A 12,204-nucleotide genomic window follows, 5' to 3' on the forward strand; every position below is an offset into this window, starting at 1 on the left:
TGTGCCTTTTGCTTTCTCATTGTTTGTCACCACTGTAATATTTGTAGACACTTTTATTATATGTCCTTTCTTTACATATAACAGGTACTGTATTTCACGTATGTGTAGAACATATTTAGTGTCGCTGATCTGACATTAAACCGCAGCGAAAAAGCAGAGGGGAGGCAAACACTACCTCTGACTCACTGAAGGGGGCGAGCGAGAGCCCACGGGTCGGGTTCATGCTTGTTCTGTCGTTGCTCTTCTTCTGCACTTTTCTTCTTCTTATATTTTGCTTCGAACACAAAAATGTAAGATTCTATATCCAAGCTTAAAAATGTTTCAAGAAACAAGGAAATATGAATAAATCAACAGCAATTCAACGTCGGACAGGTAAAGTAACATTTATGTGTTTGTTGTTCTCTTTATACATCCGTGGTTGTTACGCAGATTATCGCGGAATCTCACGATGTTCGCGGGTGGTGCCCGCGAGCGCTCCGCTTCTGAAACGCTCCCGGTCGGTGGGGCAGGTCGGTGGGGCACACGCTCCCGGTGGAATCCTTACCTATGTGTGTGTAACGTTAAATAATGCTGATATGAAAAACAACCAGTAGTCAATGTGCAAGCTGCCTATTAAATGGTGATTTAAGCTACTCTATTGGGTTCATATATTTGTAAATCTGATTTATGTAGTGTCAGTGCCGGTGAAGAGTAAGGAGTGAGGAATCACCCGGTAGTCAATGGCAGTATGAAAGAAGCAATAAAAGGTGTTTTGAGAAAGTGTCGGTCACCGCAACAACAAGCGTTCATTGAGTTTACTGCAGCAGGATGCGAGATTAGCCGTGGACAACGTAGAGGTGCACGTTCTTTCACTCACGCAGAAACGCACGCATGCACACGGGAGCGATGGCATGGTGGAGATTTATTTTCATTTTACCAATCAGGCCAGCATCACCGCAGCTATTGTATCATACTATGACTTCTGGTCAATACTATACAAATACAGTAACCAAACTGACACAATCAGAAGCTACTAACAGAAAGATGATGGCATGTTAACATCTATAGCGTCGCCTTCTTTCGTTATAATGTAAATAGTGTCATATCGTTAATAATGTACACTATTCATTCTAAAACATCAGCCAAGCTAGCAAGTGAAAAGCTTGAATCCAGGCAATTAGCCTAACTACCATGCTATCAGAAAAAAACCCACAAGTTGTACACTGTGTGTTAATTAAATGTAGTTTATGCTACAGATGAGATGATAATCCTTTCCCTCCTTTGGTCATAGTGATTACTGTACTCTAAAAGCATCAAGACCAGATATAGATAGACATAAGTCAAAGGGCACTTTGAGAGAGCAGACCTCAGTCAAGGCCAATCAGCTCTAAAATGTAATTGGTTTTCCTCCCCATAGACTGTAAAGTCACGAAAATACATCTTGTCGGGGTTGAAGTTATGCTTTTGTGTCCTGATAGCCAGTGCATGGCCCAATCGATCTGAGCAGCTACGGACGTGGGTTCAGTGAGCAAGACGACACGGACGGATCTAAAACTACAATGGCGGCTCCTGAAGAGGTTAAGCGTCGTTCCCTTTCAAATATTTCACGACACACAGCTAACGTTACGTACTGTTACCGCTGGAGGTTGGCACTCTACAACGTGAGACCAAATAGCGTCGTACATTTTCCGAAACACAAAATAATGTTTTAAAAATCGACAAAGATGTGTGCTAGCTAAACAGGGTGTATAAGCTAACGTTAGCGTTAACTTATAAGGTAACGTTTAGTTGACGTTAGGGGAACAGTTTTGTTCCGTAAATAATTATAAAAAAAAGCTTGATAGAAATCGGGTAAATCTACAGAAGAAGCAGCTCTGCAGATGAGTTTAGCTGTGCACGTCTTCCATTTAGCTAACCTAATTGGTTTCATTGTCAAATTAGCCAAAATCAGCCTTAATATCTGCACCTGTTTGGAGATGTAGCCACTCTGTGCACAAGACTCAGGTAACACTAACGTTATCTGCTTGTGTTTTTGTTTTTTTTACCCCTTTTATTAAACTTCACCATTTTTCATTTACAAACAACAGCCATCAACAAACAAAAAGCAGCTTTTGGATAAACCCTGAACGTTACGCAGTGGCTGAGACTGATGCGATGCCACTCCTCATAACTAACTGAGGGCCACCTTTTTTTTTTTTCCCGCCTCAGCACCAGTGAGACGGGATGCTGCGCTGCAGAGAGAGCCTCAGCCGGCTGCAGCGGTGGAGGCTGACAGAGAGGAGACCAGACCAAAGCTCCGTCCGCCACAACGCACAGCGCCGGCACAAAGCTCCCTGAAGTGGAAGGAAAAAAAAGGGTTTGTTTTCGTTCGAGGAGGAGAAAAGAGCTGGACACCGAGAGAAAACAGTGTCACATTTCCTGCTATTTTGTTTTTTTTGCTCGAGGATGTACTGTTTACGCTGGCTAACCGGATAGAGCGACACAGACGAGGACCCGGACTTGGCGTTCCTAATAGCGCTGCCATTCCTCCGTTTGGGTCGGGAGGGAGAGGGAGAGACACCGCGGACGGGATCACCCGGGAGAGAACGGGCAGAAGAGAGGCGAGGGACGACTTTATTATCTCCGTGAGTAAAAGTGTTTCACTTTCGTGCATCCAATTGTTCCTGCTCGCGGTGGTAACGTAGCTACACACGCAGCTTTGTGAGTGAACGCAGGTTGTTCAAAGAGAGACAAGTTCCGCCGACGATGCTGGTGATTATAATCGTAATAATGCCACGTGAACGGGGCCGAATAGTTTTGAATGGTGCCGTTGAGGCGGATAATCAGACTAAGTTATTGTGCTTTTTGACTGACAGCCTGCTGCTCATCAGTCTGGCTTATTTCCACCCATGTTCAATAACTTCTCCCTTTTTCACAAAGAGTGCTCGGCGTCTAATTAAGCAGGTGAGCAATGGATGGAGCTGCTGAGCTGATTCATTTTGCATTGAGAAAACAAGGTTTTGAGGTCAAATTAAAGGTGTCCTAGACTAAACCACCAGCAGCCTTCGACAGAGACAGACTGTATTGACAGTGAAGTGGTTGGTTGAGATCCAGCTGCCTTTCGATAGGAGCTGAAAGGGATCCATGGACATATTTTGTGAAAGAAAAGAGCTCTTCTGCAAGGTGCGGAGGCAGCTCCTCTTTATTTTTCGGGGGGAGTGCGTCCTTAGGTTAGCAGAGCGGGAGGCTTCTAACACACCACTTACCACACAAGTAGACCCACCGGAATTATCTGATCAGAGATAAGCAAATGTGCCCACAAACTCTTAATTTTGCGGCTTCGCTGCAGATGAATGTTTAGGATAAGGCTATCGTCTGACTGTGCTGGTGACAGCCGGGTGGTGCATTGAGGCTGGGGGGGGGGGGGGGGCCTCACAGACTCTACTTTGATCTTATTGATTTGGCTTTTTGCTGCTGTTTGGATGATGCACAGAGAGCAAAGGGTATTATTGAGGCATTATTTAATCAGGCGGATTACTTCCAATTTTTTTTTTCTTGGAAGTTTGTGTGACTTTCTTTTCAATGACAGCAATTAGCCAAGCGTCTGCCAGAGGGAAATACAAGCTTTTAAAAAGTGTGTCTGCTGTCAGTAAATCCCCCTGCTGCTCTGGCGTCTCTGCATTTTTAATGCAGGTCCATTCAGAGACTCCCAGAAACAACATCATACTATTTTAAGGCCAGTCTCTTAATTGAAAGTCACTAAGTATGTCACTACAATATTCAAGACTCCTGAAGATTAAAACCACTAACCTTTGGACCAGTTTCCGCTTCTAAAAATACGGAAGCTAATTGGCGCCATGCTCCAGCCACTCCAGAATCTGACACAAATTATGCTCAAGTATAGTTGGAAGCACAGCTGATTGAAACATCACAGATGTAAACAGCATCAGAGAACACGACAGATGTGCAATTCCAACATGAGGCTGAAATTTGACAAGAAATATATATTTTTTTTGAGGTTTTCTTTTTGCTATTCCATAAATCGTGATGCCCTGACCCCCAGGTTGAGTTACACAGTGTGTGTGTGTGTGTGTGTGTGTGTGTGTGTGTGTGTGTGTGTGTCAGTGAGAGTGGGCTATACACGGAGAAATGTAGCCGACTCTGTCTTTTTTTGCTTCAAGCACAATTTCCTCCACATCCTTTGAAGCATTGTGAGTAGAGCACATCCATCCTCACCTGTGATGTCACACATACCTACTGTAGTTGTACCAGATCGTTTGCAACATGGACGCAATCAATATTAAATTTTGCTACGATGTAAAGAAATTCTAGCCGAATCAGCAGAATCATCTGGCTTCTTGTTTTCTTCCAAACACTGATCTCTTGACTTTTTTTTTTTTTCATTTTTTTTTTTCTTTCTTTTTTTTTTTGACTGACACCTTTACAGACAGTATGTTTCCATGCCAAAAAATGCTAAATGTCAGATCAAATTCACAGCAACATCTACATCTTTGAATCGTACGACTGTAAATCAGTGTTAAGAGCGTTGCAACCTGCGTGACAGTCTAACGCTGCCTTTGGTTTCCTGTTAGCGGTGTACGGTACGGCGTCCATTAAGGCTTAATGACGGGAGTCTAACTTGAAGGCATGCTTGTGATTTTAAAATGGGCTGTAATTTGCCATAATGTTAGTCTAAGATTTATATTTCAGGAGACCTAATGCGCTTAAACGTTTTTTCATATCAGCCCACTCCACCGCTTAGTTTAATTTCCTGAGATCATGCGGAAAAAAGAGGTTCATCCCGCCGAGAGACGTATAGTTAAAGTTGCCGGACACGGTCCTGATCAGAGGGAGCTTCACCTGCACATCAGGGGAATCGATGGAGGGAATGAACAGCTGTGGCACCAACCACAGTTTACCCCTATCCTTATCAGATGTAAATCAGTTATTTATTAACACATGCTTTTAAATGTTTGTGTATCCACTCAGGGGAGGAAGGTGGGAGATGAAATGCAAACCGGTAGATTGGCTAACCTTGATGGGAATTGAGTACGTCTTGAAGTTACAGCCGTCCCATCTTCTTAAATGAAACCGTTATTGACACGGTCCAACAGACTTGGATTTAAGGTACGGCTAATTGAAAATGACAACTCCGGTGAAGGCGAGCCTTTCGAGACCCTCGGGACACTCGAGGAAAAAAAGAATGCATACCAGCAGTGACAAGAAAGAGGCCAGGGATAGAAACTGTCTTACCAAGACAATGGCACCCAAGGGAGTGCTATTTTCACTGACAAATCGGAGACTAATAAGGGGGAAATGGACAAAATGTCTCGCAGATCACACTTTGTGCTGAACACGTCCCGGCTGTCTGATTTCCGCAGACATAGTCATAGTCAGTGATATGGTATCATACAGCACAGGGCGTGTGAAGAGCACACTGTGTTTACGCCTCTATGGTGACACAACAATAGGAAGTGTTGGGAAATTGCTGGACATCCTGATTTCTTTAAACATCATGTTTTTGTTCGGCCCCCCGCTGTGTCCAGAGAAGGCAAGGCTGTAATTTTGCTCAGTGACTAAGAGTGGGCATCTTCCCCCGAGGAGATTTCAGATGACATGCATTTGTTAGATTATTCTTTTTTTTAAAGGAATGTGGGTTACTGTATCTTGACGGTGGCCAACCCGTCCTTGGCTGCCTTGCCATGCAGCACTCTGTTTTGTAGCAGAGGCCCCCGCTGGTCTCACAGAGCCTGGAAGACAAACGTCCCTCAGGACCCGTCTGACAACTTCATTTATATAATTGCTCGGAAGCATCTGCGTAAGAAAGACCCGACTTTCCGCACCCTCCTCCACTTGTCACAGTTATGAATGACTCGGATTTGACGTCCAATGAGTCAAGCAGACAATCTGAAGTCACGCCGACGTTGTCATACTGAAGCGTGTGTGAACTCCGAAAGAAGCGCCGTTAATTTGATTAGACTGTTGCATCCTTCAACAAAGTTTCACTCCCTTCAGCTTTCATTTCGGGTTAGTGCTCTGATCTGGTGATGCAGCCAGCAGATTGGACAATAAATCCCTGCACCGGGACAGATGAGTGTACGCGTCGAGCAGTAATCTAATAGAGAGGCAAAGCCCCTCACCTTCCGGTGGACGGCTACGGGACCTTTCTGAGGAAAAACATATACGGCAGTAGAAATGTCCTGTTTGAATTGGTCTTGCTGGTTCTTTGGCTTCCCCGACTGATAAACAGAGACGCTGGATAGAACACATTTGGTGAGATCACGTTACTCTTTGTGCGCGGAACCTAGCTAAGTTAGCTTGCTAGCTAGCTAGCCAAGGTGACGGCTGTGTTTGGTGATGAACATTGTGCAAGACGAGAGATGTAGTTCACCGAGCGGTTTCACACCAAACTACGACAAACTGCTGTATAATCATCTTTTAAATTGACAAAACAACCCATGTGTGATTCATGACATCATTCAAACGGGATCAAAAATATCTATAGCTTATATCTTTTGTATATATGTACAAAAATATATCGTCTTTCACCACTGAATACTGTACTTTTTTTTTTTTTTTTTTTTTTTTTTTTTTTTTGGAAAAAGGTCCCATGAGGGGCTTGGCCTCTCTATTGAGATGTGACGGCACCAACATGTGGCCCTTCTCTTCCTTGACTACATCCCCTTAGGTAGTCAGCAGCTGATCTAAATGGCTGCAATGTCTTGTTTTGCTTAGCTACTGTCCCACAGCCTCGGGTCGGTTAATTATGCAGTCTCTTCATCTGTTTGTCTTTGTGGCGTCCTCATTGTGTTAACTTTGAGCAGAAACCTGCAGGCTTGCTGGGCACCAGCTTAAACCGCTGGTGGTGGACATGTTAAAGGTTATTAATTACTAGCATGGAGGGGGGGCAGTGTTGTTTTGAGTGGTATTTGAAAAGCACACACACTCACACACACACACCGCCCTCATTTGTTAATAAATGGCCGTTATTGCGACAGCATAGCACAATCCGTACAGTAGCACCGTTTACACAAAAGCATTCGTACTTCAGGCCCATCGCTCGTGAGTTGAAATAGGTGGTGGAGGATTTGATGTGTCTTTGGGAAGTAGTTTGTCAGCAAAGTGAACACCAAGTATTCGAGGAGATGGTACGGAGAGAGTAGTGATGATGGTGGTGGTGGGGAATAGCCCGGGGATGGAGTGTTTTTCAGGAGGCAGCTCCTGATTTTATGTGACAGTAAAGGGCCTTATCTTCCAGGGCCACGATGAAGCACAACACTCTTTGATTTTTTATCTTCCCAAACGTCTAGCAATCTCATGCTCGAGACAGATTAGTGAGATGAAGGTGTAAAAAAAGAAGGAAAAAAAAAAAAACCACACACGAGGCTATGTGGTTTCAGAGGAGTCATACGGAGGGTCTAAGGCTATATCTGCATCACGCTGATAGTACAAAATGAAAGATTAGCTGAAATTACTGACGTACTTTTGACCTTCAGGTTCGAGCAAGTCCAAAAATATGATTCGCCTTTTGGCACGATTTTGATTATTTTTGCGTAAGTCAACAAGTCGATGTGTGGCAAGCAGTAAATGGGAGAACAGGCAGACAAGATGCAAGGTCCATGCATGTCTGGAGTTGAACCTAAGCTCTGAGCTGTCGGTCTGTTCGATAATCAGTTCAGAGTATTTTTCTGTGGCAAAGCACGAGAGAGCACCTGACTCAGGTACATTTATTTCTGTTTCTCATCACGTCAGACAGCGCATTGATCCCCTGAAGAATGATTCGAGGGGAGTTTTTTTTTTTTTCCTTCCCGCACTTAAAATTCATTGGAGCCCAAACCTTTCTTAACAAGTCTTTCTCCATTTCTGCGGCGTCTTAATAAGTCAGACCTCCAAAGACACAGAGTGTAACTCTGGGCCAGCGTACGCTGCGTCGACAGAAACCAAAGGCTGCAGAGATCAATGGAATATCATGTAATATTTGTCATTACACCTGATTATGTATAATCACCTCTTTACGTTCTGATCTTTAACCCTAATGAAAGCGTCTCCGGGCTGGTTAACAACCCTCTTTGCCTGCTCATTAATGTGACATTGCTTTTCAGCAGCTTCTTGTAAAAGCCTAAAACAATGCTTCACCCTCACAGATTATGTTTTCAATAATTAATTGGATCTCAAAACCCTGTGTTGTATGCATTATTCATTTGTTTTTATTTGGATTTTCATTTTCACCTTCCGTAACACTGTTTTTGTTGTGTGCGCTATACGTACGATTTTGTTTGTCAGCCTGTGACAGACTGTAAAAATGCTAAAACGTTTTTTTTTTTTAATTTTTTTACCATATAGAATGTAATCAGATGGGTTTTTTTCTCCAGTCAAGACCTTCCTATTGTCAGAACTCACGGTGAAGATGCAACCCAGTGTGAATTTTTGGCGTGCTGCACATTAACAGGAGGAGGAGTGTTTTTCGGGTCACCTTTCCTCCGGTACAGTAAGTCATGCATCCCGCAGGCTCCTGATGAGTTGCCACTGAGCGTTCCACTCCCGTGCTTCCTTTCTCCCGAGAGAAGGAATGTGTGCGGTGGTATCTGTCAGGACACAACTAACTGGGCTGCTTGTGCTCGTGCAGCACCTCCCCGTCTCATCGCCTCGCGACACACTATTTATTCTACCTAAGCGACGGAGACGCCGAATCATTTCCTCAACGTCGCTCTGTGACGCTATGACATGACTGCAATCATCCCAATGGATAATGATTGATGTTTAGTGGGTTTCATGCGTTTCAACAGTGAATTTCTAATGAAAATCTTGATCCGATACATTAGCTGTACCACACTTAATGTGAGCCGGCAATATTAACCAATTCATATTCTACAGGATTACATTATATAGAAGGCATGCTTTTACAAACGCAGGACTTAAAACTGGTAAAACGTCCTCCAGATATCCGGATGATGTGACGCTTCATTAGGCGTTGCGATAAGACAGAAGCTCTGCTGCATTCCACAGGAAATAAAAGCACTGAATGCTGCTCTGTGAAGCTTTTATTCCAAACTGTTGTGTGGGGAGCGTTTGGTTTTACACAGTTTCTTTATCTTGCCGTGGGTGGCATCACAGCCGCAGTGATCCCAGATTTTTAGATTATTGTTCCTAATTTCACGGTAGCTCTGCTTTTATCTCAATATGCGTAGTCATGTGTCCGCGGTGGACGTTTTAATTCACGAGTCAAAGTTCAACCTTCCCTGTAATGTCATTCCAAATGATTAGCTCTTAATAAAACAGTAAGATAAGCAGCCCGTGAGCAACGGGTGAGAGGCTACTGAATTGTCTCATTTCCCAGCAGCCCCATAGATCAATAAATGTAATAGTTAACATAATGGGAGATTAACGGGAGATGTGACAGCAATACTGCTAGCAGACATGTAAATTGAAATGGAGAAATGCAGCCTTACACTATCAAAGTAACAGAAACCATTAAGGCCACAGCTTAAATAACATCTCTGAAGAATCCAGCTTTGAAATGATTCCACTGACTCGCTGAATTCTCTTCTGAGAAGCTTTCAATTGGTCAACAACTGGAGGTTTGTAATTAATCAGCTACTTAAAACATCTGCTGCACAGACGAGTATGGTGGTCCGGAACAGACGCATATGTATCCGCTGGATCTAGTTGATTTAATTAAGAACATTTGAGGAGTGGTCTCACACGGTTTAAGGACCCTTCTCTCTTTTTTTTTTGCAAGTCTTATATGTTGGGTCATAACATTTTTATGAAAATATGGAAAGAATGTAAAGGAAACTGTCCAAATGCCCTTTGATGTGACTTTCCCATAACAGTAATGTACTGTGAACTACTTTATATAGTCATAGGAACATTTTGAGCAGAAATCCGTTGTGTTTTCACATGTTGGGACTTTTCTGGTAATGATGTCACATTTTCAACTAACCTTTATTTATTATATAATGTGTAGGCCGAATATATTGTTTTTATTTGGTTTATGAAGCTTGTGAAGTTATTGCTGAAATTCATCCTTTTTGGCCGCTCCAGGCACCGTAACCGCATGGATACTCATCAGAACCCAAATGGCGGCTGGCTCTGGCCTCACCTCACTCTACGGCAGCGGCTTTCACGAACCTGGAAGTAGTGAAAACTATGAGCTCTGATCAGACAACAACTCTCAGCAGAGCGAGTCAACCCCAACTCTGGGATAAACGATGGCTGTAATTCTCTCTTCTTTTTTTTTTTTTTTTACCACTTTCCCGATTGGACAAGTGAGTCGTGAGATTTACTAGCGGCTTCGGTGAGGACTGGGGGCGCCCACAGAAGAAGGCATTTTACTTGCCCCGGGCAATCGGGCAATCCTCATAGTTGAGCCCTGGAGAATAAGGCTGGACAGTCCAGATTTAAGAGTCGTGAGAGTCGGCCGCATTACCGTTAAAGGTGCCCCGTGGAGTTGTCTTGTAAACAAAAAGTTATCTTTACGTTCAGTGTGTCTGTATCCTTGAGGTCTAACAAACATGCCAAGTCCACGTCCTTCCTCATGAAACACCTTAACACCGTCTTCATTTGAACCAGGCATGAGGAAAATACAGGCACAACTACAAACATTGCAACGCAGTCACAGGAACTAAGGCTCAGTCAGCGCACTACGCTTCTGCAACATATTCTAGGTATAAAGAGAGGAATCGTACACTAGAGTCAGGTTTGCTTTGATGCTTTCTATTTCTGTTGTTGGGTTTAAGTTCCAGTTAAGATCCTTAAATGTTGATTTTATTAATTCACACGCAAACTATATGCTTTGGCTGCGTACGATACGGTTTTAATAGGTGATTTAAAGTGAGCTGTTGCGTTGTAAATACAGCCCGAAGAAGAGTTAAATTCAAGCCATGTTGATTATGTTGTCTTTTTCATCTAATGTAATCGCCCTAATGTTTTGGTCGAATGCATTTTGTAATCTTAGGCGAGGCAAGTTTATTTAGCACAGTTCAGCAACAAGGCAATTCAAAGTGCTTTACATAAAACATTAAAAGCATTGAGACAAAGTGCAAAAGAAAGACACCACAAAAGGACATTCAAATACAATTATAAATCAGTCATTAAAGAGCGAAGAGAACAGAAAATGAAAACAAGCTAAAATGGATTAAGACAGGTATCGCATGCAGGAATAGAAGCTACAGTGCAGCGTGAGAAATAGATAATCATTTGATTTAATCAAAGGCAGCAGCGAAACAGAACAGTCATTCGCCTTGATTTAAATGAACTGTGAGTTGCAGCTAATCTGCAGTTTTCTGGGTGTTTTCGGTCCCGATATATGGTGCATAGAAAGTGAACGCTGCTTCTCTGTTTAGTTCTGACTCTGGGGACAGAAAGCAGACCTGAGAGGTGAGAATGGAGAATATCACAAATGTATTTTGGCCCAAAAGCATGCTTTGAAAATAGTATAAACCAAGAACTTTATGAGCCAACAGCAGTATTTTAAAAGCACTTCTTTGACAGACAGCAAGCCGGTGGAAAGACCTCAACTGGAGGGATTTTTTTGGAGTTTTCTTGGTCTTAGTGAAGAATCAGGCAGCAGCGTTCTGAATCAGCTGCAGTTGTCGAATCGATTTTTTAGGGAGAGCTGTAAAGACACAGTTACAGTGGCTCAGTCTACTAACATACATGCGTGGACTAAGTCCTTTAGTCGGCCGACTTTGTAATTCTCTTAATGTGGCTGTTGAGGTTAGGATAAAGATTTGTATTTGCTTTAATCATTTTCATTGGTGCATCATAATCACATTAACCGAAAGAAATACCAGTAATTTGTTCATTACAGTTAATGATCATGGATTTTTTTTAAATAATGTAAAATGAAAATTCACAATTCAGTTGCTAATGTCAACCAGGAAGTCGCCTCAAACAAATCAACAAACTACTACTATGGAAACAGCTTATTGCGATCATGTCAAATAATCACGATAAGCGTTTATTTTAACCAATTTTATTTTATTTTTTCCTTTGTTTCTCATGCAGATTACCATCAAATTTACATTTTTATATTTAATAGATGAATACAAAGTTCTTGAAGGGGCAGCTTCGCTATTTACAAACGACCCCGAATGAACTCTGTATGCGGACAACTTGATTATTATAACCGCATTTGTATAGTAATGATTCTCAAGGGTTAGGGTTCATGCCACTGTGGATCATTACATCATCGCCACAGATGCACCATGGGACATTACAACATAATACTGCGGATGAGCGCGT

General features: G+C 42.7%; 1 protein-coding gene across 5 annotated transcripts in view; it reads left to right on the top strand.

Moving 5' to 3' along the window:
- Positions 1–283: 283 nt before the first annotated feature.
- The window catches only part of cntn5 (contactin 5), a 107,833-nt gene continuing 95,912 nt past the window's right edge, over positions 284–12,204 (top strand). For all 5 annotated transcript variants that reach the window (XM_068713970.1, XM_068713977.1, XM_068713984.1 and 2 more), the window contains exons 1-3: positions 284–372; positions 1,458–1,556; positions 2,188–2,603. The gene's annotated coding sequence lies outside the window, so the exon portion shown is untranslated. The remainder of the gene's footprint in view (positions 373–1,457; positions 1,557–2,187; positions 2,604–12,204) is intronic.

The sequence above is a fragment of the Cebidichthys violaceus genome, unplaced genomic scaffold (assembly GCF_023349555.1).
Source record: "Cebidichthys violaceus isolate CVI_PGR_0920_01 unplaced genomic scaffold, fCebVio1.0.p SCAF_1, whole genome shotgun sequence".
In the NCBI taxonomy this organism is placed as follows: domain Eukaryota; kingdom Metazoa; phylum Chordata; class Actinopteri; order Perciformes; family Stichaeidae; genus Cebidichthys; species Cebidichthys violaceus.